This window comes from Osmia lignaria, unplaced genomic scaffold (assembly GCF_051020975.1).
Source record: "Osmia lignaria lignaria isolate PbOS001 unplaced genomic scaffold, iyOsmLign1 scaffold0002, whole genome shotgun sequence".
In the NCBI taxonomy this organism is placed as follows: Eukaryota; Metazoa; Arthropoda; class Insecta; order Hymenoptera; family Megachilidae; genus Osmia; species Osmia lignaria.
Window position 1 is genome coordinate 30,243,888 of NW_027478159.1, and position 27,139 is coordinate 30,271,026.

Below are 27,139 nucleotides of genomic sequence, written 5' to 3' on the forward strand. Positions count from 1 at the left end.
TCTGTATCTCTATTATGTTGGTGCGGCTTCGGAACTTTTAACTATCTTGATATATCTCGAGAACTACGTATCTGATCAAAAAATATCATAGAACATAAAAAGTAGGAAACTTAATTCTCTACAAAAACGGTCTCTTATCATTTTGCCATAGCTCGCTTCGTTTCCGAGATATTTGCAGATTTATCTCAAGGGAAGGGGCCTGACGGACATATTTCGAGATATTTCTTCTTCTTGTTGTTCTTCTTCTGCACAGCTAAGCTGGAAGTGGCATTTGCGGCTCGCACTAGTGCAGCGTTATCTCAAAGAAAGGGGCCACGGTTTTTCTGTATCTCTATTATGTTGGTGCGGCTTCGGAACTTTTAAATATCTTGATATATCTCGAGAACTACGCATCTGATCAAAAAATATGATAGAACATAAAAAGTAGGAAACTTAATTCTCTACAAAAAAGGTCTCTTAACATTTTGCCATAGCTCGCTTCGTTTCCGAGATATTTGCAGATTTATCTCAAGGGAAGGGGCATGACGGACATATTTCGAGATATTTCTTCTTCTTGTTGTTCTTCTTCTGCACAGCTAAGCTGGAAGTGGCATTTGCAGCTCGCAATAGTGCAGAGTTATCTCAAAGAAGGGGGCCACGGTGTTTCTGTATCTCTATTATGTTGGTGCGGCTTCGGAACTTTTAAATATCTTGATATATCTCGAGAACTACGCATCTCATCAAAAAATATCATAGAACATAAAAAGTAGGAAACTTAATTCTCTACAGAAAAGGTCTCTTAACATTTTGCCATAGCTCTCTTCGTTTCCGAGATATTTGCAGATTTATCTCAAGGGAAGGGGCCTGACGGACATATTTCGAGATATTTCTTATTCTTGTTGTTCTTCTTCTGCACAGCTAAGCTGGAAGTGGCATTTGCGGCTCGCACTAGTGCAGAGTTATCTCAAAGAAAGGGGCCACGGTGTTTCTGTATCTCTATTATGTTGGTGCGGCTTCGGAACTTTTAAATATCTTGATATATCTCGAGAACTACGCATCTGATCAAAAAATATCATAGAACATAAAAAGTAGGAAACTTAATTCTCTACAAAAAAGGTCTCTTAACATTTTGCCATAGCTCGCTTCGTTTCCGAGATATTTGCAGATTTATCTCAAGGGAAGGGGCCTGACGGACATATTTCGAGATATTTCTTCTTCTTGTTGTTCTTCTTCTGCACAGCTAAGCTGGAAGTGGCATTTGCGGCTCGCACTAGTGCAGCGTTATCTCAAAGAAAGGGGCCACGGTTTTTCTGTATCTCTATTATGTTGGTGCGGCTTCGGAACTTTTAAATATCTTGATATATCTCGAGAACTACGCATCTGATCAAAAAATATGATAGAACATAAAAAGTAGGAAACTTAATTCTCTACAAAAAACGTCTCTTAACATTTTGCCATAGCTCGCTTCGTTTCCGAGATATTTGCAGATTTATCTCAAGGGAAGGGGCATGACGGACATATTTCGAGATATTTCTTCTTCTTGTTGTTCTTCTTCTGCACAGCTAAGCTGGAAGTGGCATTTGCGGCTCGCACTAGTGCAGAGTTATCTCAAAGAAAGGGGCCACGGTGTTTCTGTATCTCTATTATCTTGGTGCGGCTTCGGAACTTTTAAATATCTTGATATATCTCGAGAACTACGCATCTGATCAAAAAATATCATAGAACATAAATAGTAGGAAACTTAATTCTCTACAAAAAAGGTCTCTTAACATTTTGCCATAGCTCGCTTCGTTTCCGAGATATTTGCAGATTTATCTCAAGGGAAGGGGCCTGACGGACATATTTCGAGATATTTCTTCTTCTTGTTGTTCTTCTTCTGCACAGCTAAGCTGGAAGTGGCATTTGCGGCTCGCACTAGTGCACAGTTATCTCAAAGAAAGGGGCCACGGTGTTTCTGTATCTCTATTATGTTGGTGCGGCTTCGGAACTTTTAAATATCTCGATATATCTCGAAAACTACGCATCTGATCAAAAAATATCATAGAACGTAAAAAGTAGGAAACTTAATTCTCTACAAAAAAGGTCTCTTAACATTTTGCAATAGCTCGCTTCGTTTCCGAGATATTTGCAGGTTTATCTCAAGGGAAGGGGCCTAACGGACATATTTCGAGATATTTCTTCTTCTTGTTGTTCTTCTTCTGCACAGCTAAGCTGGAAGTGGCATTTGCGGCTCGCACTAGTGCACAGTTATCTCAAAGAAAGGGGCCACGGTGTTTCTGTATCTCTATTATGTGGGTGCGGCTTCGGAACTTTTAAATATCTCGATATATCTCGAAAACTACGCTTCTGATCAAAAAATATCATAGAACATAAATTGTAGGAAACATAATTCTCTACAAATAAGGTCTCTTAACATTTTGCCATAGCTCGCTTCGTTTCCGAGATATTTGCAGATTTATCTCAAGGGAAGGGGCCTGACGGACATATTTCGAGATATTTCTTCTTCTTGTTGTTCTTCTTCTGCACAGCTAAGCTGGAAGTGGCATTTGCGGCTCGCACTAGTGCAGAGTTATCTCAAAGAAAGGGGCCACGGTGTTTCTGTATCTCTATTATGTTGGTGCGGCTTCGGAACTTTTAAATATCTTGATATATCTCGAGAACTACGCATCTGATCAAAAAATATCATAGAACATAAATAGTAGGAAACTTAATTCTCTACAAAAAAGGTCTCTCAACATTTTGCCATAGCTCTCTTCGTTTCCGAGATATTTGCAGATTTATCTCAAGGGAAGGGGCCTGACGGACATATTTCGAGATATTTCTTATTCTTGTTGTTCTTCTTCTGCACAGCTAAGCTGGAAGTGGCATTTGCAGCTCGCAATAGTGCAGAATTATCTCAAAGAAAGGGGCCACGGTGTTTCTGTATCTCTATTATGTTGGTGCGGCTTCGGAACTTTTAACTATCTTGATATATCTCGAGAACTACGTATCTGATCAAAAAATATCATAGAACATAAAAAGTAGGAAACTTAATTCTCTACAAAAACGGTCTCTTAACATTTTGCCATAGCTCGCTTCGTTTCCGAGATATTTGCAGATTTATCTCAAGGCAAGGGGCCTGACGGACATATTTCGAGATATTTCTTCTTCTTGTTGTTCTTCTTCTGCACAGCTAAGCTGGAAGTGGCATTTGCGGCTCGCACTAGTGCAGAGTTATCTCAAAGAAAGGGGCCACGGTGTTTCTGTATCTCTATTATCTTGGTGCGGCTTCGGAACTTTTAAATATCTTGATATATCTCGAGAACTACGCATCTGATCAAAAAATATCATAGAACATAAATAGTAGGAAACTTAATTCTCTACAAAAAAGGTCTCTCAACATTTTGCCATAGCTCTCTTCGTTTCCGAGATATTTGCAGATTTATCTCAAGGGAAGGGGCCTGACGGACATATTTCGAGATATTTCTTCTTCTTGTTGTTCTTCTTCTGCACAGCTAAGCTGGAAGTGGCATTTGCGGCTCGCACTAGTGCAGAGTTATCTCAAAGAAAGGGGCCACGGTGTTTCTGTATCTCTATTATCTTGGTGCGGCTTCGGAACTTTTAAATATCTTGATATATCTCGAGAACTACGCATCTGATCAAAAAATATCATAGAACATAAATAGTAGGAAACTTAATTCTCTACAAAAAAGGTCTCTCAACATTTTGCCATAGCTCTCTTCGTTTCCGAGATATTTGCAGATTTATCTCAAGGGAAGGGGCCTGACGGACATATTTCGAGATATTTCTTATTCTTGTTGTTCTTCTTCTGCACAGCTAACCTGGAAGTGGCATTTGCAGCTCGCAATAGTGCAGAGTTATCTCAAAGAAAGGGGCCACGGTGTTTCTGTATCTCTATTATGTTGGTGCGGCTTCGGAACTTTTAAATATCTTGATATATCTCGAGAACTACGCATCTGATCAAAAAATATTATAGAACATAAAAAGTAGGAAACTTAATTCTCTACAAAAACGGTCTCTTAACATTTTGCCATAGCTCGCTTCGTTTCCGAGATATGTGCAGATTTATCTCAAGGGAAGGGGCCTGACGGACATATTTCGAGATATTTCTTCTTCTTGTTGTTCTTCTTCTGCACAGCTAAGCTGGAAGTGGCATTTGCGGCTCGCACTAGTGCACAGTTATCTCAAAGAAAGGGGCCACGGTGTTTCTGTATCTCTATTATGTTGGTGCGGCTTCGGAACTTTTAAATATCTCGATATATCTCGAAAACTACGCATCTGATCAAAAAATATCATAGAACATAAAAAGTAGGAAACTTAATTCTCTACTAAAAAGGTCTCTTAACATTTTGCAATAGCTCGCTTCGTTTCCGAGATATTTGCAGGTTTATCTCAAGGGAAGGGGCCTAACGGACATATTTCGAGATATTTCTTCTTCTTGTTGTTCTTCTTCTGCACAGCTAAGCTGGAAGTGGCATTTGCGGCTCGCACTAGTGCACAGTTATCTCAAAGAAAGGGGCCACGGTGTTTCTGTATCTCTATTATGTGGGTGCGGCTTCGGAACTTTTAAATATCTCGATATATCTCGAAAACTACGCTTCTGATCAAAAAATATCATAGAACATAAATTGTAGGAAACATAATTCTCTACAAATAAGGTCTCTTAACATTTTGCCATAGCTCGCTTCGTTTCCGAGATATTTGCAGATTTATCTCAAGGGAAGGGGCCTGACGGACATATTTCGAGATATTTCTTCTTCTTGTTGTTCTTCTTCTGCACAGCTAAGCTGGAAGTGGCATTTGCGGCTCGCACTAGTGCAGAGTTATCTCAAAGAAAGGGGCCACGGTGTTTCTGTATCTCTATTATGTTGGTGCGGCTTCGGAACTTTTAAATATCTTGATATATCTCGAGAACTACGCATCTGATCAAAAAATATCATAGAACATAAATAGTAGGAAACTTAATTCTCTACAAAAAAGGTCTCTCAACATTTTGCCATAGCTCTCTTCGTTTCCGAGATATTTGCAGATTTATCTCAAGGGAAGGGGCCTGACGGACATATTTCGAGATATTTCTTATTCTTGTTGTTCTTCTTCTGCACAGCTAAGCTGGAAGTGGCATTTGCAGCTCGCAATAGTGCAGAATTATCTCAAAGAAAGGGGCCACGGTGTTTCTGTATCTCTATTATGTTGGTGCGGCTTCGGAACTTTTAACTATCTTGATATATCTCGAGAACTACGTATCTGATCAAAAAATATCATAGAACATAAAAAGTAGGAAACTTAATTCTCTACAAAAACGGTCTCTTAACATTTTGCCATAGCTCGCTTCGTTTCCGAGATATTTGCAGATTTATCTCAAGGCAAGGGGCCTGACGGACATATTTCGAGATATTTCTTCTTCTTGTTGTTCTTCTTCTGCACAGCTAAGCTGGAAGTGGCATTTGCGGCTCGCACTAGTGCAGAGTTATCTCAAAGAAAGGGGCCACGGTGTTTCTGTATCTCTATTATCTTGGTGCGGCTTCGGAACTTTTAAATATCTTGATATATCTCGAGAACTACGCATCTGATCAAAAAATATCATAGAACATAAATAGTAGGAAACTTAATTCTCTACAAAAAAGGTCTCTCAACATTTTGCCATAGCTCTCTTCGTTTCCGAGATATTTGCAGATTTATCTCAAGGGAAGGGGCCTGACGGACATATTTCGAGATATTTCTTCTTCTTGTTGTTCTTCTTCTGCACAGCTAAGCTGGAAGTGGCATTTGCGGCTCGCACTAGTGCAGAGTTATCTCAAAGAAAGGGGCCACGGTGTTTCTGTATCTCTATTATCTTGGTGCGGCTTCGGAACTTTTAAATATCTTGATATATCTCGAGAACTACGCATCTGATCAAAAAATATCATAGAACATAAATAGTAGGAAACTTAATTCTCTACAAAAAAGGTCTCTTAACATTTTGCCATAGCTCGCTTCGTTTCCGAGATATTTGCAGATTTATCTCAAGGGAAGGGGCCTGACGGACATATTTCGAGATATTTCTTCTTCTTGTTGTTCTTCTTCTGCACAGCTAACCTGGAAGTGGCATTTGCAGCTCGCAATAGTGCAGAGTTATCTCAAAGAAAGGGGCCACGGTGTTTCTGTATCTCTATTATGTTGGTGCGGCTTCGGAACTTTTAAATATCTTGATATATCTCGAGAACTACGCATCTGATCAAAAAATATTATAGAACATAAAAAGTAGGAAACTTAATTCTCTACAAAAACGGTCTCTTAACATTTTGCCATAGCTCGCTTCGTTTCCGAGATATGTGCAGATTTATCTCAAGGGAAGGGGCCTGACGGACATATTTCGAGATATTTCTTCTTCTTGTTGTTCTTCTTCTGCACAGCTAAGCTGGAAGTGGCATTTGCGGCTCGCACTAGTGCACAGTTATCTCAAAGAAAGGGGCCACGGTGTTTCTGTATCTCTATTATGTTGGTGCGGCTTCGGAACTTTTAAATATCTCGATATATCTCGAAAACTACGCATCTGATCAAAAAATATCATAGAACATAAAAAGTAGGAAACTTAATTCTCTACTAAAAAGGTCTCTTAACATTTTGCAATAGCTCGCTTCGTTTCCGAGATATTTGCAGGTTTATCTCAAGGGAAGGGGCCTAACGGACATATTTCGAGATATTTCTTCTTCTTGTTGTTCTTCTTCTGCACAGCTAAGCTGGAAGTGGCATTTGCGGCTCGCACTAGTGCAGAGTTATCTCAAAGAAAGGGGCCACGGTGTTTCTGTATCTCTATTATGTTGGTGCGGCTTCGGAACTTTTAAATATCTCGATATATCTCGAAAACTACGCTTCTGATCAAAGAATATCATAGAACATAAATTGTAGGAAACGTAATTCTCTACAAAAAAGTTCTCTTAACATTTTGCCATAGCTCGCTTCGTTTCCGAGATATTTGCAGATATATCTCAAGGGAAGGGGCCTGACGGACATATTTCGAGATATTTCTTCTTCTTGTTGTTCTTCTTCTGCACAGCTAAGCTGGAAGTGGCATTTGCAGCTCGCAATAGTGCAGAGTTATCTCAAAGAAGGGGGCCACGGTGTTTCTGTATCTCTATTATGTTGGTGCGGCTTCGGAACTTTTAAATATCTTGATATATCTCGAGAACTACGCATCTGCTCAAAAAATATCATAGAACATAAAAAGTAGGAAACTTAATTCTCTACAGAAAAGGTCTCTTAACATTTTGCCATAGCTCTCTTCGTTTCCGAGATATTTGCAGATTTATCTCAAGGGAAGGGGCCTGACGGACATATTTCGAGATATTTCTTCTTCTTGTTGTTCTTCTTCTGCACAGCTAAGCTGGAAGTGGCATTTGCAGCTCGCAATAGTGCAGAGTTATCTCAAAGAAAGGGGCCACGGTGTTTCTGTATCTCTATTATGTTTGTGCGGCTTCGGAACTTTTAAATATCTTGATATATCTCGAGAACTACGCATCTGATCAAAAAATATCATAGAACATAAAAAGTAGGAAACTTAATTCTCTACAAAAAAGGTCTCTTAACATTTTGCCATAGCTCGCTTCGTTTCCGAGATATTTGCAGGTTTATCTCAAGGGAAGGGGCCTAACGGACATATTTCGAGATATTTCTTCTTCTTGTTGTTCTTCTTCTGCACAGCTAAGCTGGAAGTGGCATTTGCGGCTCGCACTAGTGCAGAGTTATCTCAAAGAAAGGGGCCACGGTGTTTCTGTATCTCTATTATGTTGGTGCGGCTTCGGAACTTTTAAATATCTTGATATATCTCGAGAACTACGCATCTGCTCAAAAAATATCAGAGAACATAAAAAGTAGGAAACTTAATTCTCTACAAAAACGGTCTCTTAACATTTTGCCATAGCTCGCTTCGTTTCCGAGATATTTGCAGATTTATCTCAAGGGAAGGGTCCTGACGGACATATTTCGAGATATTTCTTCTTCTTGTTGTTCTTCTTCTGCACAGCTAAGCTGGAAGTGGCATTTGCGGCTCGCACTAGTGCACAGTTATCTCAAAGAAAGGGGCCACGGTGTTTCTGTATCTCTATTATGTTGGTGCGGCTTCGGAACTTTTAAATATCTCGATATATCTCGAAAACTACGCATCTGATCAAAAAATATCATAGAACATAAAAAGTAGGAAACTTAATTCTCTACAAAAAAGGTCTCTTAACATTTTGCAATAGCTCGCTTCGTTTCCGAGATATTTGCAGGTTTATCTCAAGGGAAGGGGCCTAACGGACATATTTCGAGATATTTCTTCTTCTTGTTGTTCTTCTTCTGCACAGCTAAGCTGGAAGTGGCATTTGCGGCTCGCACTAGTGCAGAGTTATCTCAAAGAAAGGGGCCACGGTGTTTCTGTATCTCTATTATGTTGGTGCGGCTTCGGAACTTTTAAATATCTTGATATATCTCGAGAACTACGCATCTGCTCAAAAAATATCATAGAACATAAAAAGTAGGAAACTTAATTCTCTACAGAAAAGGTCTCTTAACATTTTGCCATAGCTCTCTTCGTTTCCGAGATATTTGCAGATTTATCTCAAGGGAAGGGGCCTGACGGACATATTTCGAGATATTTCTTCTTCTTGTTGTTCTTCTTCTGCACAGCTAAGCTGGAAGTGGCATTTGCAGCTCGCAATAGTGCAGAGTTATCTCAAAGAAAGGGGCCACGGTGTTTCTGTATCTCTATTATGTTTGTGCGGCTTCGGAACTTTTAAATATCTTGATATATCTCGAGAACTTCGCATCTGATCAAAAAATATCATAGAACATAAAAAGTAGGAAACTTAATTCTCTACAAAAAAGGTCTCCTAACATTTTGCCATAGCTCGCTTCGTTTCCGAGATATTTGCAGATTTATCTCAAGGGAAGGGGCCTGACGGACATATTTCGAGATATTTCTTCTTCTTGTTGTTCTTCTTCTGCACAGCTAAGCTGGAAGTGGCATTTGCGGCTCGCACTAGTGCAGCGTTATCTCAAAGAAAGGGGCCACGGTGTTTCTGTATCTCTATTATCTTGGTGCGGCTTCGGAACTTTTAAATATCTTGATATATCTCGAGAACTACGCATCTGATCAAAAAATATCATAGAACATAAAAAGTAGGAAACTTAATTCTCTACAAAAAAGGTGTCTTAACATTTTGCCATAGCTCTCTTCGTTTCCGAGATATTTGCAGATTTATCTCAAGGGAAGGGGCGTGACGGACATATTTCGAGATATTTCTTCTTCTTGTTGTTCTTCTTCTGCACAGCTAAGCTGGAAGTGGCATTTGCGGCTCGCACTAGTACACAGTTATCTCAAAGAAAGGGGCCACGGTGTTTCTGTATCTCTATTATGTTGGTGCGGCTTCGGAACTTTTAAATATCTCGATATATCTCGAAAATTACGCTTCTGATCAAAAAATATCATACAACATAAATTGTAGGAAACATAATTCTCTACAAAAAACGTCTCTTAACATTTTGCCATAGCTCGCTTCGTTTCCGAGATATTTGCAGATATATCCCAAGGGAAGGGGCCTGACGGACATATTTCGAGATATTTCTTCTTCTTGTTGTTCTTCTTCTGCACAGCTAAGCTGGAAGTGGCATTTGTAGGTCGCAATAGTGCAGAGTTATCTCAAAGAAAGGGGCCACGGTGTTTCTGTATCTCTATTATGTTCGTGCGCCTTCGGAACTTTTAAATATCTCGATATATCTCGAAAACTACGCTTCTGATCAAAAAATATCATAGAACGTAAATTGTAGGAAACATTATTCTCTACAAAAAAGGTCTCTTAACATTTTGCCATAGCTCGCTTCGTTTCCGAGATATTTGCAGATTTATCTCAAGGGAAGGGGCCTGACGGACATATTTCGAGATATTTCTTCTTCTTGTTGTTCTTCTTCTGCACAGCTAAGCTGGAAGTGGCATTTGCAGCTCCCAATAGTGCAGAGTTATCTCAAAGAAAGGGGCCACGGTGTTTCTGTATCTCTATTATGTTGGTGCGGCTTCGGAACTTTTAAATATCTTGATATATCTCGAGAACTTCGCATCTGATCAAAAAATATCATAGAACATAAAAAGTAGGAAACTTAATTCTCTACAAAAAAGGTCTCTTAACATTTTGCCATAGCTCGCTTCGTTTCCGAGATATTTGCAGGTTTATCTCAAGGGAAGGGGCCTAACGGACATATTTCGAGATATTTCTTCTTCTTGTTGTTCTTCTTCTGCACAGCTAAGCTGGAAGTGGCATTTGCGGCTCGCACTAGTACACAGTTATCTCAAAGAAAGGGGCCACGGTGTTTCTGTATCTCTATTATGTTGGTGCGGCTTCGGAACTTTTAAATATCTCGATATATCTCGAAAACTACGCTTCTGATCAAAAAATATCATAGAACATAAATTGTAGGAAACATAATTCTCTACAAAAAACGTCTCTTAACATTTTGCCATAGCTCGCTTCGTTTCCGAGATATTTGCAGATATATCCCAAGGGAAGGGGCCTGACGGACATATTTCGAGATATTTCTTCTTCTTGTTGTTCTTCTTCTGCACAGCTAAGCTGGAAGTGGCATTTGTAGGTCGCAATAGTGCAGAGTTATCTCAAAGAAAGGGGCCACGGTGTTTCTGTATCTCTCTAATGTTGGTGCGCCTTCGGAACTTTTAAATATCTCGATATATCTCGAAAACTACGCTTCTGATCAAAAAATATCATAGAACGTAAATTGTAGGAAACATTATTCTCTACAAAAAAGGTCTCTTAACATTTTGCAATAGCTCGCTTCGTTTCCGAGATATTTGCAGATTTATCTCAAGGGAAGGGGCCTGACGGACATATTTCGAGATATTTCTTCTTCATGTTGTTCTTCTTCTGCACAGCTAAGCTGGAAGTGGCATTTGCAGCGCGCAATAGTGCAGAATCATCTCAAAGAAAGGGGCCACGGTGTTTCTGTATCTCTGTTATGTTGGTGCGGCTTCGGAACTTTTAAATATCTTGATATATCTCGAGAACTACGCATCTTATCAAAAAATATCATACTACATAAAAAGTAGGAAACTTAATTCTCTACAAGAAAGGTCTCTTAACATTTTGCCATAGCTCGCTTCGTTTCCGAGATATTTGCAGATTTATCTCAAGGGAAGGGGCCTGACGGACATATTTCGAGATATTTCTTCTTCTTGTTGTTCTTCTTCTGCACAGCTAAGCTGGAAGTGGCATTTGCAGCTCCCAATAGTGCAGAGTTATCTCAAAGAAAGGGGCCACGGTGTTTCTGTATCTCTATTATGTTGGTGCGGCTTCGGAACTTTTAAATATCTCGATATAGCTCGAAAACTACGCTTCTGATCAAAAAATATCATAGAACATAAATTGTAGGAAACATAATTCTCTACAAAAAACGTCTCTTAACATTTTGCCATAGCTCGCTTCGTTTCCGAGATATTTGCAGATATATCCCAAGGGAAGGGGCCTGACGGACATATTTCGAGATATTTCTTCTTCTTGTTGTTCTTCTTCTGCACAGCTAAGCTGGAAGTGGCATTTGTAGGTCGCAATAGTGCAGAGTTATCTCAAAGAAAGGGGCCACGGTGTTTCTGTATCTCTCTAATGTTGGTGCGCCTTCGGAACTTTTAAATATCTCGATATATCTCGAAAACTACGCTTCTGATCAAAAAATATCATAGAACGTAAATTGTAGGAAACATTATTCTCTACAAAAAAGGTCTCTTAACATTTTGCAATAGCTCGCTTCGTTTCCGAGATATTTGCAGATTTATCTCAAGGGAAGGGGCCTGACGGACATATTTCGAGATATTTCTTCTTCATGTTGTTCTTCTTCTGCACAGCTAAGCTGGAAGTGGCATTTGCAGCGCGCAATAGTGCAGAGTTATCTCAAAGAAAGGGGCCACGGTGTTTCTGTATCTCTGTTATGTTGGTGCGGCTTCGGAACTTTTAAATATCTTGATATATCTCGAGAACTACGCATCTTATCAAAAAATATCATACTACATAAAAAGTAGGAAACTTAATTCTCTACAAGAAAGGTCTCTTAACATTTTGCCATAGCTCGCTTCGTTTCCGAGATATTTGCAGATTTATCTCAAGGGAAGGGGCCTGACGGACATATTTCGAGATATTTCTTCTTCTTGTTGTTCTTCTTCTGCACAGCTAAGCTGGAAGTGGCATTTGCAGCTCCCAATAGTGCAGAGTTATCTCAAAGAAAGGGGCCACGGTGTTTCTGTATCTCTATTATGTTGGTGCGGCTTCGGAACTTTTAAATATCTTGATATATCTCGAGAACTACGCATCTGATCAAAAAATATCATAGAACATAAAAAGTAGGAAACTTAATTCTCTACAAAAAAGGTCTCTTAACATTTTGCCATAGCTCGCTTCGTTTCCGAGATATTTGCAGGTTTATCTCAAGGGAAGGGGCCTAACGGACATATTTCGAGATATTTCTTCTTCTTGTTGTTCTTCTTCTGCACAGCTAAGCTGGAAGTGGCATTTGCGGCTCGCACTAGTACACAGTCATCTCAAAGAAAGGGGCCACGGTGTTTCTGTATCTCTATTATGTTGGTGCGGCTTCGGAACTTTTAAATATCTCGATATATCTCGAAAACTACGCTTCTGATCAAAAAATATCATAGAACATAAATTGTAGGAAACATAATTCTCTACAAAAAACGTCTCTTAACATTTTGCCATAGCTCGCTTCGTTTCCGAGATATTTGCAGATATATCCCAAGGGAAGGGGCCTGACGGACATATTTCGAGATATTTCTTCTTCTTGTTGTTCTTCTTCTGCACAGCTAAGCTGGAAGTGGCATTTGTAGGTCGCAATAGTGCAGAGTTATCTCAAAGAAAGGGGCCAGGGTGTTTCTGTATCTCTCTAATGTTGGTGCGCCTTCGGAACTTTTAAATATCTCGATATATCTCGAAAACTACGCTTCTGATCAAAAAATATCATAGAACGTAAATTGTAGGAAACATTATTCTCTACAAAAAAGGTCTCTTAACATTTTGCAATAGCTCGCTTCGTTTCCGAGATATTTGCAGATTTATCTCAAGGGAAGGGGCCTGACGGACATATTTCGAGATATTTCTTCTTCATGTTGTTCTTCTTCTGCACAGCTAAGCTGGAAGTGGCATTTGCAGCGCGCAATAGTGCAGAGTTATCTCAAAGAAAGGGGCCACGGTGTTTCTGTATCTCTGTTATGTTGGTGCGGCTTCGGAACTTTTAAATATCTTGATATATCTCGAGAACTACGCATCTTATCAAAAAATATCATACTACATAAAAAGTAGGAAACTTAATTCTCTGCAAGAAAGGTCTCTTAACATTTTGCCATAGCTCGCTTCGTTTCCGAGATATTTGCAGATTTATCTCAAGGGAAGGGGCCTGACGGACATATTTCGAGATATTTCTTCTTCTTGTTGTTCTTCTTCTGCACAGCTAAGCTGGAAGTGGCATTTGCGGCTCGCACTAGTGCAGAGTTATCTCAAAGAAAGGGGCCACGGTGTTTCTGTATCTCTATTATGTTGGTGCGGCTTCGGAACTTTTAAATATCTTGATATATCTCGAGAACTACGCATCTGATCAAAAAATATCATAGAACATAAAAAGTAGGAAACTTAATTCTCTACAAAAAAGGTCTCTAAACATTTTGCCATAGCTCGCTTCGTTTCCGAGATATTTGCAGATTTATCTCAAGGGAAGGGGCCTGACGGACATATTTCGAGATATTTCTTCTTCTTGTTGTTCTTCTTCTGCACAGCTAAGCTGGAAGTGGCATTTGCGGCTCGCACTAGTGCAGCGTTATCTCAAAGAAAGGGGCCACGGTGTTTCTGTATCTCTATTATGTTGGTGCAGCTTCGGAACTTTTAAATATCTTGATATATCTCGAGAACTACGCATCTGATCAAAAAATATCATAGAACATAAAAAGTAGGAAACTTAATTCTCTACAAAAAAGGTCTCTTAACATTTTGCCATAGCTCGCTTCGTTTCCGAGATATTTGCAGATATATCCCAAGGGAAGGGGCCTGACGGACATATTTCGAGATATTTCTTCTTCTTGTTGTTCTTCTTCTGCACAGCTAAGCTGGAAGTGGCATTTGTAGGTCGCAATAGTGCAGAGTTATCTCAAAGAAAGGGGCCACGGTGTTTCTGTATCTCTATTATGTTGGTGCGCCTTCGGAACTTTTAAATATCTCGATATATCTCGAAAACTACGCTTCTGATCAAAAAATATCATAGAACATAAATTGTAGGAAACATTATTCTCTACAAAAAAGGTCTCTTAACATTTTGCCATAGCTCGCTTCGTTTCCGAGATATTTGCAGATTTATCTCAAGGGAAGGGGCCTGACGGACATATTTCGAGATATTTCTTCTTCATGTTGTTCTTCTTCTGCACAGCTAAGCTGGAAGTGGCATTTGCAGCGCGCAATAGTGCAGAGTTATCTCAAAGAAAGGGGCCACGGTGTTTCTGTATCTCTGTTATGTTGGTGCGGCTTCGGAACTTTTAAATATCTTGATATATCTCGAGAACTACGCATCTTATCAAAAAATATCATACTACATAAAAAGTAGGAAACTTAATTCTCTACAAGAAAGGTCTCTTAACATTTTGCCATAGCTCGCTTCGTTTCCGAGATATTTGCAGATTTATCTCAAGGGAAGGGGCCTGACGGACATATTTCGAGATATTTCTTCTTCTTGTTGTTCTTCTTCTGCACAGCTAAGCTGGAAGTGGCAGTTGCGGCTCGCACTAGTGCAGAGTTATCTCAAAGAAAGGGGCCACGGTGTTTCTGTATCTCTATTATGTTGGTGCGGCTTCGGAACTTTTAAATATCTTGATATATCTCGAGAACTACGCATCTGATCAAAAAATATCATAGAAAATAAAAAGTAGGAAACTTAATTCTCTACAAAAAAGGTCTCTTAACATTTTGCCATAGCTCACTTCGTTTCCGAGATATTTGCAGATTTATCTCAAGGGAAGGGGCCTGACGGACATATTTCGAGATATTTCTTCTTCTTGTTGTTCTTCTTCTGCACAGCTAAGCTGGAAGTGGCATTTGCGGCTCGCACTAGTGCAGCGTTATCTCAAAGAAAGGGGCCACGGTGTTTCTGTATCTCTATTATGTTGGTGCGGCTTCGGAACTTTTAAATATCTCGATATATCTCGAGAACTACGCATCTTATCAAAAAATATCATACTACATGAAAAGTAGGAAACTTAATTCTCTACAAGAAAGGTCTCTTAACATTTTGCCATAGCTCGCTTCGTTTCCGAGATATTTGCAGATTTATCTCAAGGGAAGGGGCCTGACGGACATATTTCGAGATATTTCTTCTTCTTGTTGTTCTTCTTCTGCACAGCTAAGCTGGAAGTGGCATTTGCGGCTCGCACTAGTGCAGAGTTATCTCAAAGAAAGGGGCCACGGTGTTTCTGTATCTCTATTATGTTGGTGCGGCTTCGGAACTTTTAAATATCTTGATATATCTCGAGAACTACGCATCTGATCAAAAAATATCATAGAACATAAAAAGTAGGAAACTTAATTCTCTACAAAAAAGGTCTCTTAACATTTTGTCATAGCTCGCTTCGTTTCCGAGATATTTGCAGATATATCCCAAGGGAAGGGGCCTGACGGACATATTTCGAGATATTTCTTCTTCTTGTTGTTCTTCTTCTGCACAGCTAAGCTGGAAGTGGCATTTGTAGGTCGCAATAGTGCAGAGTTATCTCAAAGAAAGGGGCCACGGTGTTTCTGTATCTCTATTATGTTGGTGCGCCTTCGGAACTTTTAAATATCTCGATATATCTCGAAAACTACGCTTCTGATCAAAAAATATCATAGAACGTAAATTGTAGGAAACATTATTCTCTACAAAAAAGGTCTCTTAACATTTTGCCATAGCTCGCTTCGTTTCCGAGATATTTGCAGATTTATCTCAAGGGAAGGGGCCTGACGGACATATTTCGAGATATTTCTTCTTCTTGTTGTTCTTCTTCTGCACAGCTAAGCTGGAAGTGGCATTTGCAGCTCCCAATAGTGCAGAGTTATCTCAAAGAAAGGGGCCACGGTGTTTCTGTATCTCTATTATGTTGGTGCGGCTTCGGAACTTTTAAATATCTTGATATATCTCGAGAACTACGCATCTGATCAAAAAATATCATAGAACATAAAAAGTAGGAAACTTAATTCTCTACAAAAAAGGTCTCTTAACATTTTGCCATAGCTCGCTTCGTTTCCGAGATATTTGCAGGTTTATCTCAAGGGAAGGGGCCTAACGGACATATTTCGAGATATTTCTTCTTCTTGTTGTTCTTCTTCTGCACAGCTAAGCTGGAAGTGGCATTTGCGGCTCGCACTAGTACACAGTTATCTCAAAGAAAGGGGCCACGGTGTTTCTGTATCTCTATTATGTTGGTGCGGCTTCGGAACTTTTAAATATCTCGATATATCTCGAAAACTACGCTTCTGATCAAAAAATATCATAGAACATAAATTGTAGGAAACATAATTCTCTACAAAAAACGTCTCTTAACATTTTGCCATAGCTCGCTTCGTTTCCGAGATATTTGCAGATATATCCCAAGGGAAGGGGCCTGACGGACATATTTCGAGATATTTCTTCTTCTTGTTGTTCTTCTTCTGCACAGCTAAGCTGGAAGTGGCATTTGTAGGTCGCAATAGTGCAGAGTTATCTCAAAGAAAGGGGCCACGGTGTTTCTGTATCTCTCTAATGTTGGTGCGCCTTCGGAACTTTTAAATATCTCGATATATCTCGAAAACTACGCTTCTGATCAAAAAATATCATAGAACGTAAATTGTAGGAAACATTATTCTCTACAAAAAAGGTCTCTTAACATTTTGCAATAGCTCGCTTCGTTTCCGAGATATTTGCAGATTTATCTCAAGGGAAGGGGCCTGACGGACATATTTCGAGATATTTCTTCTTCATGTTGTTCTTCTTCTGCACAGCTAAGCTGGAAGTGGCATTTGCAGCGCGCAATAGTGCAGAGTTATCTCAAAGAAAGGGGCCACGGTGTTTCTGTATCTCTGTTATGTTGGTGCGGCTTCGGAACTTTTAAATATCTTGATATATCTCGAGAACTACGCATCTTATCAAAAAATATCATACTACATAAAAAGTAGGAAACTTAATTCTCTACAAGAAAGGTCTCTAAACATTTTGCCATAGCTCGCTTCGTTTCCGAGATATTTGCAGATTTATCTCAAGGGAAGGGGCCTGACGGACATATTTCGAGATATTTCTTCTTCTTGTTGTTCTTCTTCTGCACAGCTAAGCTGGAAGTGGCATTTGCGGCTCGCACTAGTGCAGAGTTATCTCAAAGAAAGGGGCCACCGTGTTTCTGTATCTCTATTATGTTGGTGCGGCTTCGGAACTTTTAAATATCTCGATATATCTCGAGAACTACGCATCTTATCAAAAAATATCATACTACATGAAAAGTGGGAAACTTAATTCTCTACAAGAAAGGTCTCTTAACATTTTGCCATAGCTCGCTTCGTTTCCGAGATATTTGCAGATTTATCTCAAGGGAAGGGGCCTGACGGACATATTTCGAGATATTTCTTCTTCTTGTTGTTCTTCTTCTGCACAGCTAAGCTGGAAGTGGCATTTGCGGCTCGCACTAGTGCAGAGTTATCTCAAAGAAAGGGGCCACGGTGTTTCTGTATCTCTATTATGTTGGTGCGGCTTCGGAACTTTTAAATATCTTGATATATCTCGAGAACTACGCATCTGATCAAAAAATATCATAGAACATAAAAAGTAGGAAACTTAATTCTCTACAAAAAAGGTCTCTTAACATTTTGTCATAGCTCGCTTCGTTTCCGAGATATTTGCAGATATATCCCAAGGGAAGGGGCCTGACGGACATATTTCGAGATATTTCTTCTCCTTGTTGTTCTTCTTCTGCACAGCTAAGCTGGAAGTGGCATTTGTAGGTCGCAATAGTGCAGAGTTATCTCAAAGAAAGGGGCCACGGTGTTTCTGTATCTCTATTATGTTGGTGCGCCTTCGGAACTTTTAAATATCTCGATATATCTCGAAAACTACGCTTCTGATCAAAAAATATCATAGAACGTAAATTGTAGGAAACATTATTCTCTACAAAAAAGGTCTCTTAACATTTTGCCATAGCTCGCTTCGTTTCCGAGATATTTGCAGATTTATCTCAAGGGAAGGGGCCTGACGGACATATTTCGAGATATTTCTTCTTCATGTTGTTCTTCTTCTGCACAGCTAAGCTGGAAGTGGCATTTGCAGCGCGCAATAGTGCAGAGTTATCTCAAAGAAAGGGGCCACGGTGTTTCTGTATCTCTGTTATGTTGGTGCGGCTTCGGAACTTTTAAATATCTTGATATATCTCGAGAACTACGCATCTGATCGAAAAATATCACAGAACATAAAAAGTAGGAAACTTAATTCTCTACAAAAAAGGTCTCTTAACATTTTGCCATAGCTCACTTCGTTTCCGAGATATTTGCAGATTTATCTCAAGGGAAGGGGCCTGACGGACATATTTCGAGATATTTCTTCTTCTTGTTGTTCTTCTTCTGCACAGCTAAGCTGGAAGTGGCATTTGCGGCTCGCACTAGTGCAGCGTTATCTCAAAGAAAGGGGCCACGGTGTTTCTGTATCTCTATTATGTTGGTGCGGCTTCGGAACTTTTAAATATCTCGATATATCTCGAGAACTACGCATCTTATCAAAAAATATCATACTACATGAAAAGTAGGAAACTTAATTCTCTACAAGAAAGGTCTCTTAACATTTTGCCATAGCTCGCTTCGTTTCCGAGATATTTGCAGATTTATCTCAAGGGAAGGGGCCTGACGGACATATTTCGAGATATTTCTTCTTCTTGTTGTTCTTCTTCTGCACAGCTAAGCTGGAAGTGGCATTTGCGGCTCGCACTAGTACACAGTTATCTCAAAGAAAGGGGCCACGGTGTTTCTGTATCTCTATTATGTTGGTGCGGCTTCGGAACTTTTAAATATCTCGATATATCTCGAAAACTACGCTTCTGATCAAAAAATATCATAGAACATAAATTGTAGGAAACATAATTCTCTACAAAAAACGTCTCTTAACATTTTGCCATAGCTCGCTTCGTTTCCGAGATATTTCCAGATATATCCCAAGGGAAGGGGCCTGACGGACATATTTCGAGATATTTCTTCTTCTTGTTGTTCTTCTTCTGCACAGCTAAGCTGGAAGTGGCATTTGTAGGTCGCAATAGTGCAGAGTTATCTCAAAGAAAGGGGCCACGGTGTTTCTGTATCTCTCTAATGTTGGTGCGCCTTCGGAACTTTTAAATATCTCGATATATCTCGAAAACTACGCTTCTGATCAAAAAATATCATAGAACGTAAATTGTAGGAAACATTATTCTCTACAAAAAAGGTCTCTTAACATTTTGCAATAGCTCGCTTCGTTTCCGAGATATTTGCAGATTTATCTCAAGGGAAGGGGCCTGACGGACATATTTCGAGATATTTCTTCTTCATGTTGTTCTTCTTCTGCACAGCTAAGCTGGAAGTGGCATTGGCAGCGCGCAATAGTGCAGAGTTATCTCAAAGAAAGGGGCCACGGTGTTTCTGTATCTCTGTTATGTTGGTGCGGCTTCGGAACTTTTAAATATCTTGATATATCTCGAGAACTACGCATCTTATCAAAAAATATCATACTACATAAAAAGTAGGAAACTTAATTCTCTACAAGAAAGGTCTCTAAACATTTTGCCATAGCTCGCTTCGTTTCCGAGATATTTGCAGATTTATCTCAAGGGAAGGGGCCTGACGGACATATTTCGAGATATTTCTTCTTCTTGTTGTTCTTCTTCTGCACAGCTAAGCTGGAAGTGGCATTTGCGGCTCGCACTAGTGCAGAGTTATCTCAAAGAAAGGGGCCACGGTGTTTCTGTATCTCTATTATGTTGGTGCGGCTTCGGAACTTTTAAATATCTCGATATATCTCGAGAACTACGCATCTTATCAAAAAATATCATACTACATGAAAAGTGGGAAACTTAATTCTCTACAAGAAAGGTCTCTTAACATTTTGCCATAGCTCGCTTCGTTTCCGAGATATTTGCAGATTTATCTCAAGGGAAGGGGCCTGACGGACATATTTCGAGATATTTCTTCTTCTTGTTGTTCTTCTTCTGCACAGCTAAGCTGGAAGTGGCATTTGCGGCTCGCACTAGTGCAGAGTTATCTCAAAGAAAGGGGCCACGGTGTTTCTGTATCTCTATTATGTTGGTGCGGCTTCGGAACTTTTAAATATCTTGATATATCTCGAGAACTACGCATCTGATCAAAAAATATCATAGAACATAAAAAGTAGGAAACTTAATTCTCTACAAAAAAGGTCTCTTAACATTTTGTCATAGCTCGCTTCGTTTCCGAGATATTTGCAGATATATCCCAAGGGAAGGGGCCTGACGGACATATTTCGAGATATTTCTTCTCCGTGTTGTTCTTCTTCTGCACAGCTAAGCTGGAAGTGGCATTTGTAGGTCGCAATAGTGCAGAGTTATCTCAAAGAAAGGGGCCACGGTGTTTCTGTATCTCTATTATGTTGGTGCGCCTTCGGAACTTTTAAATATCTCGATATATCTCGAAAACTACGCTTCTGATCAAAAAATATCATAGAACGTAAATTGTAGGAAACATTATTCTCTACAAAAAAGGTCTCTTAACATTTTGCCATAGCTCGCTTCGTTTCCGAGATATTTGCAGATTTATCTCAAGGGAAGGGGCCTGACGGACATATTTCGAGATATTTCTTCTTCATGTTGTTCTTCTTCTGCACAGCTAAGCTGGAAGTGGCATTTGCAGCGCGCAATAGTGCAGAGTTATCTCAAAGAAAGGGGCCACGGTGTTTCTGTATCTCTGTTATGTTGGTGCGGCTTCGGAACTTTTAAATATCTTGATATATCTCGAGAACTACGCTTCTGATCAAAAAATATCACAGAACGTAAATTGTAGGAAACATTATTCTCTACAAAAAAGGTCTCTTAACATTTTGCCATAGCTCGCTTCGTTTCCGAGATATTTGCAGATTTATCTCAAGGGAAGGGGCCTGACGGACATATTTCGAGATATTTCTTCTTCATGTTGTTCTTCTTCTGCACAGCTAAGCTGGAAGTGGCATTTGCAGCGCGCAATAGTGCAGAGTTATCTCAAAGAAAGGGGCCACGGTGTTTCTGTATCTCTGTTATGTTGGTGCGGCTTCGGAACTTTTAAATATCTTGATATATCTCGAGAACTACGCATCTGATCGAAAAATATCATAGAACATAAAAAGTAGGAAACTTAATTCTCTACAAAAAAGGTCTCTTAACATTTTGCCATCGCTCGCTTCGTTTCCGAGATATTTGCAGATTTATCTCAAGGGAAGGGGCCTGACGGACATATTTCGAGATATTTCTTCTTCTTGTTGTTCTTCTTCTGCACAGCTAAGCTGGAAGTGGCATTTGCGGCTCGCACTAGTGCAGAGTTATCTCAAAGAAAGGGGCCACGGTGTTTCTGTATCTCTATTATGTTGGTGCGGCTTCGGAACTTTTAAATATCTCGATATATCTCGAAAACTACGCTTCTGATCAAAAAATATCATAGAACATAAATTGTAGGAAACTTAATTCTCTACAAAAAAGGTCTCTTAACATTTTGCCATAGCCCTCTTCGTTTCCGAGATATTTGCAGATTTATCTCAAGGGAAGGGGCCTGACGGACATATTTCGAGATATTTCTTCTTCTTGTTGTTCTTCTTCTGCACAGCTAAGCTGGAAGTGGCATTTGCAGCTCGCAATAGTGCAGAGTTATCTCAAAGAAAGGGGCCACGGTGTTTCTGTATCTCTATTATGTTTGTGCGGCTTCGGAACTTTTAAATATCTTGATATATCTCGAGAACTACGCATCTGATCAAAAAATATCATAGAACATAAAAAGTAGGAAACTTAATTCTCTACAAAAAAGGTCTCTTAACATTTTGCCATAGCTCGCTTCGTTTCCGAGATATTTGCAGGTTTATCTCAGGGGAAGGGGCCTAACGGACATATTTCGAGATATTTCTTCTTCTTGTTGTTCTTCTTCTGCACAGCTAAGCTGGAAGTGGCATTTGTAGGTCGCAATAGTGCAGAGTTATCTCAAAGAAAGGGGCCACGGTGTTTCTGTATCTCTATTATGTTGGTGCGCCTTCGGAACTTTTAAATATCTCGATATATCTCGAAAACTACGCTTCTGATCAAAAAATATCATAGAACATAAATTGTAGGAAACATAATTCTCTACAAAAAACGTCTCTTAACATTTTGCCATAGCTCGCTTCGTTTCCGAGATATTTGCAGATATATCCCAAGGGAAGGGGCCTGACGGACATATTTCGAGATATTTCTTCTTCTTGTTGTTCTTCTTCTGCACAGCTAAGCTGGAAGTGGCATTTGTAGGTCGCAATAGTGCAGAGTTATCTCAAAGAAAGGGGCCACGGTGTTTCTGTATCTCTCTAATGTTGGTGCGCCTTCGGAACTTTTAAATATCTCGATATATCTCGAAAACTACGCTTCTGATCAAAAAATATCATAGAACGTAAATTGTAGGAAACATTATTCTCTACAAAAAAGGTCTCTTAACATTTTGCAATAGCTCGCTTCGTTTCCGAGATATTTGCAGATTTATCTCAAGGGAAGGGGCCTGACGGACATATTTCGAGATATTTCTTCTTCATGTTGTTCTTCTTCTGCACAGCTAAGCTGGAAGCGGCATTTGCAGCGCGCAATAGTGCAGAGTTATCTCAAAGAAAGGGGCCACGGTGTTTCTGTATCTCTGTTATGTTGGTGCGGCTTCGGAACTTTTAAATATCTTGATATATCTCGAGAACTACGCATCTTATCAAAAAATATCATACTACATAAAAAGTAGGAAACTTAATTCTCTACAAGAAAGGTCTCTTAACATTTTGCCATAGCTCGCTTCGTTTCCGAGATATTTGCAGATTTATCTCAAGGGAAGGGGCCTGACGGACATATTTCGAGATATTTCTTCTTCTTGTTGTTCTTCTTCTGCACAGCTAAGCTGGAAGTGGCATTTGCGGCTCGCACTAGTGCAGAGTTATCTCAAAGAAAGGGGCCACGGTGTTTCTGTATCTCTATTATGTTGGTGCGGCTTCGGAACTTTTAAATATCTTGATATATCTCGAGAACTACGCATCTGATCAAAAAATATCATAGAACATAAAAAGTAGGAAACTTAATTCTCTACAAAAAAGGTCTCTTAACATTTTGCCATAGCTCACTTCGTTTCCGAGATATTTGCAGATTTATCTCAAGGGAAGGGGCCTGACGGACATATTTCGAGATATTTCTTCTTCTTGTTGTTCTTCTTCTGCACAGCTAAGCTGGAAGTGGCATTTGCGGCTCGCACTAGTGCAGCGTTATCTCAAAGAAAGGGGCCACGGTGTTTCTGTATCTCTATTATGTTGGTGCGGCTTCGGAACTTTTAAATATCTCGATATATCTCGAGAACTACGCATCTTATCAAAAAATATCATACTACATGAAAAGTAGGAAACTTAATTCTCTACAAGAAAGGTCTCCTAACATTTTGCCATAGCTCGCTTCGTTTCCGAGATATTTGCAGATTTATCTCAAGGGAAGGGGCCTGACGGACATATTTCGAGATATTTCTTCTTCTTGTTGTTCTTCTTCTGCACAGCTAAGCTGGAAGTGGCATTTGCGGCTCGCACTAGTGCAGAGTTATCTCAAAGAAAGGGGCCACGGTGTTTCTGTATCTCTATTATGTTGGTGCGGCTTCGGAACTTTTAAATATCTTGATATATCTCGAGAACTACGCATCTGATCAAAAAATATCATAGAACATAAAAAGTAGGAAACTTAATTCTCTACAAAAAAGGTCTCTTAACATTTTGTCATAGCTCGCTTCGTTTCCGAGATATTTGCAGATATATCCCAAGGGAAGGGGCCTGACGGACATATTTCGAGATATTTCTTCTCCTTGTTGTTCTTCTTCTGCACAGCTAAGCTGGAAGTGGCATTTGTAGGTCGCAATAGTGCAGAGTTATCTCAAAGAAAGGGGCCACGGTGTTTCTGTATCTCTATTATGTTGGTGCGCCTTCGGAACTTTTAAATATCTCGATATATCTCGAAAACTACGCTTCTGATCAAAAAATATCAGAGAACGTAAATTGTAGGAAACATTATTCTCTACAAAAAAGGTCTCTTAACATTTTGCCATAGCTCGCTTCGTTTCCGAGATATTTGCAGATTTATCTCAAGGGAAGGGGCCTGACGGACATATTTCGAGATATTTCTTCTTCATGTTGTTCTTCTTCTGCACAGCTAAGCTGGAAGTGGCATTTGCAGCGCGCAATAGTGCAGAGTTATCTCAAAGAAAGGGGCCACGGTGTTTCTGTATCTCTGTTATGTTGGTGCGGCTTCGGAACTTTTAAATATCTTGATATATCTCGAGAACTACGCATCTGATCGAAAAATATCATAGAACATAAAAAGTAGGAAACTTAATTCTCTACAAAAAAGGTCTCTTAACATTTTGCCATCGCTCGCTTCGTTTCCGAGATATTTGCAGATTTATCTCAAGGGAAGGGGCCTGACGGACATATTTCGAGATATTTCTTCTTCTTGTTGTTCTTCTTCTGCACAGCTAAGCTGGAAGTGGCATTTGCGGCTCGCACTAGTGCAGAGTTATCTCAAAGAAAGGGGCCACGGTGTTTCTGTATCTCTATTATGTTGGTGCGGCTTCGGAACTTTTAAATATCTCGATATATCTCGAAAACTACGCTTCTGATCAAAAAATATCATAGAACATAAATTGTAGGAAACTTAATTCTCTACAAAAAAGGTCTCTTAACATTTTGCCATAGCCCTTTTCGTTTCCGAGATATTTGCAGATTTATCTCAAGGGAAGGGGCCTGACGGACATATTTCGAGATATTTCTTCTTCTTGTTGTTCTTCTTCTGCACAGCTAAGCTGGAAGTGGCATTTGCAGCTCGCAATAGTGCAGAGTTATCTCAAAGAAAGGGGCCACGGTGTTTCTGTATCTCTATTATGTTTGTGCGGCTTCGGAACTTTTAAATATCTTGATATATCTCGAGAACTACGCATCTGATCAAAAAATATCATAGAACATAAAAAGTAGGAAACTTAATTCTCTACAAAAAAGGTCTCTTAACATTTTGCCATAGCTCGCTTCGTTTCCGAGATATTTGCAGGTTTATCTCAAGGGAAGGGGCCTAACGGACATATTTCGAGATATTTCTTCTTCTTGTTGTTCTTCTTCTGCACAGCTAAGCTGGAAGTGGCATTTGTAGGTCGCAATAGTGCAGAGTTATCTCAAAGAAAGGGGCCACGGTGTTTCTGTATCTCTATTATGTTGGTGCGCCTTCGGAACTTTTAAATATCTCGATATATCTCGAAAACTACGCTTCTGATCAAAAAATATCATAGAACATAAATTGTAGGAAACATAATTCTCTACAAAAAACGTCTCTTAACATTTTGCCATAGCTCGCTTCGTTTCCGAGATATTTGCAGATATATCCCAAGGGAAGGGGCCTGACGGACATATTTCGAGATATTTCTTCTTCTTGTTGTTCTTCTTCTGCACAGCTAAGCTGGAAGTGGCATTTGTAGGTCGCAATAGTGCAGAGTTATCTCAAAGAAAGGGGCCACGGTGTTTCTGTATCTCTCTAATGTTGGTGCGCCTTCGGAACTTTTAAATATCTCGATATATCTCGAAAACTACGCTTCTGATCAAAAAATATCATAGAACGTAAATTGTAGGAAACATTATTCTCTACAAAAAAGGTCTCTTAACATTTTGCAATAGCTCGCTTCGTTTCCGAGATATTTGCAGATTTATCTCAAGGGAAGGGGCCTGACGGACATATTTCGAGATATTTCTTCTTCATGTTGTTCTTCTTCTGCACAGCTAAGCTGGAAGCGGCATTTGCAGCGCGCAATAGTGCAGAGTTATCTCAAAGAAAGGGGCCACGGTGTTTCTGTATCTCTGTTATGTTGGTGCGGCTTCGGAACTTTTAAATATCTTGATATATCTCGAGAACTACGCATCTTATCAAAAAATATCATACTACATAAAAAGTAGGAAACTTAATTCTCTACAAGAAAGGTCTCTTAACATTTTGCCATAGCTCGCTTCGTTTCCGAGATATTTGCAGATTTATCTCAAGGGAAGGGGCCTGACGGACATATTTCGAGATATTTCTTCTTCTTGTTGTTCTTCTTCTGCACAGCTAAGCTGGAAGTGGCATTTGCGGCTCGCACTAGTGCAGAGTTATCTCAAAGAAAGGGGCCACGGTGTTTCTGTATCTCTATTATGTTGGTGCGGCTTCGGAACTTTTAAATATCTTGATATATCTCGAGAACTACGCATCTGATCAAAAAATATCATAGAACATAAAAAGTAGGAAACTTAATTCTCTACAAAAAAGGTCTCTAAACATTTTGCCATAGCTCGCTTCGTTTCCGAGATATTTGCAGATTTATCTCAAGGGAAGGGGCCTGACGGACATATTTCGAGATATTTCTTCTTCTTGTTGTTCTTCTTCTGCACAGCTAAGCTGGAAGTGGCATTTGCGGCTCGCACTAGTGCAGCGTTATCTCAAAGAAAGGGGCCACGGTGTTTCTGTATCTCTATTATGTTGGTGCGGCTTCGGAACTTTTAAATATCTTGATATATCTCGAGAACTACGCATCTGATCAAAAAATATCATAGAACATAAAAAGTAGGAAACTTAATTCTCTACAAAAAAGGTCTCTTAACATTTTGCCATAGCTCGCTTCGTTTCCGAGATATTTGCAGATATATCCCAAGGGAAGGGGCCTGACGGACATATTTCGAGATATTTCTTCTTCTTGTTGTTCTTCTTCTGCACAGCTAAGCTGGAAGTGGCATTTGCAGCGCGCAATAGTGCAGAGTTATCTCAAAGAAAGGGGCCACGGTGTTTCTGTATCTCTGTTATGTTGGTGCGCCTTCGGAACTTTTAAATATCTCGATATATCTCGAAAACTACGCTTCTGATCAAAAAATATCATAG